The following is a 571-nucleotide window of genomic DNA, read 5'->3' on the forward strand; positions in this document are numbered from 1 at the left end:
AATCTCTGTTTTGTTTTGTTTTTTTCTGCTATTTTTAATTTACCAAATGTGCATTCTTACCTCATCTTTGCTTATGGATTTTAGCTATTTATTTTAGGTTAATTTCACAAGAGAGCAAATTATCTTTATTGCTTTTTGAAAAATACATTAATCATAAATCATGATTTGACTTATGCCAAATGAAGCAACTTTCAGAGAGTAATCAATAATTTGAGTTACAAAATAGCATTTATCAATGTCCATGGAGATGCCTATCAATAAATGAGTAAATGTATTATAAACATAAAATCATTATAACTGAATCATCATAATTCTACATAGGCTGAATTTTTAATTTTCAAGAAGGATTCAATGGGTTGGATGTCTATGAAATAAAGATAATCCAAATTTCATTAATTAGTGGTTTTGTAATAAATGCTGATTTTAAATATATAAGTATGTAAATAAATAATATTATATACTGATATGCCGGGGTTTGACCTCGACATAGTTGTGTTGTTCACGAGTGTTTGGTTCACGAGGAGGGGAGATCCAGCAGTGATAGGGATAGCGAAAGAATACACAGACAAAC

This window comes from Chrysochloris asiatica, unplaced genomic scaffold (assembly GCF_000296735.1).
Source record: "Chrysochloris asiatica unplaced genomic scaffold, ChrAsi1.0 scaffold00082, whole genome shotgun sequence".
Lineage (NCBI taxonomy): Eukaryota > Metazoa > Chordata > Mammalia > Afrosoricida > Chrysochloridae > Chrysochloris > Chrysochloris asiatica.